A 478-nucleotide genomic window follows, 5' to 3' on the forward strand; every position below is an offset into this window, starting at 1 on the left:
TTCCTAAAGTTTAGGATTCCCTATCTTCTCTATGATGCTTGTCCCCCATTGCCCGTCCTGCATGGGTGGTCATTATTAAGAACAGAATAATATTTCCCCTTATTGTTTTCTCCTTCTTCTGAAAAGTGAAAATGTCAGGGAGACAGGATAATTCATCAGATGCTCTTCTCTGAACAAAATTTGGTTTCAGGCACCCATCAGGAAAGTGGACATATTTGTCTGACCAATGTTAGATCTAGAATTTCTATATAGGAGGGACTTAGTGGGGACAATTTGAGAGAGGATGGTAGGAGATTCATGTTGAACCAGGATTTTTATAGCCAGCCCAAAGTCCCCGACAGTATTGCATGTGTAGTGGACACTGTAGATGCCCTGCCCAGATACCTTTTACCTGCTGGTGCACCCATCCATGTCTGCTGAGAATATTGGCTGTGAATGATTCAAACCTGTCCTCAGTTGAACAGGAGTCAGCTCACCC

Source organism: Galeopterus variegatus, unplaced genomic scaffold (genome assembly GCF_000696425.1).
Source record: "Galeopterus variegatus unplaced genomic scaffold, G_variegatus-3.0.2 Scaffold7164, whole genome shotgun sequence".
In the NCBI taxonomy this organism is placed as follows: Eukaryota; Metazoa; Chordata; class Mammalia; order Dermoptera; family Cynocephalidae; genus Galeopterus; species Galeopterus variegatus.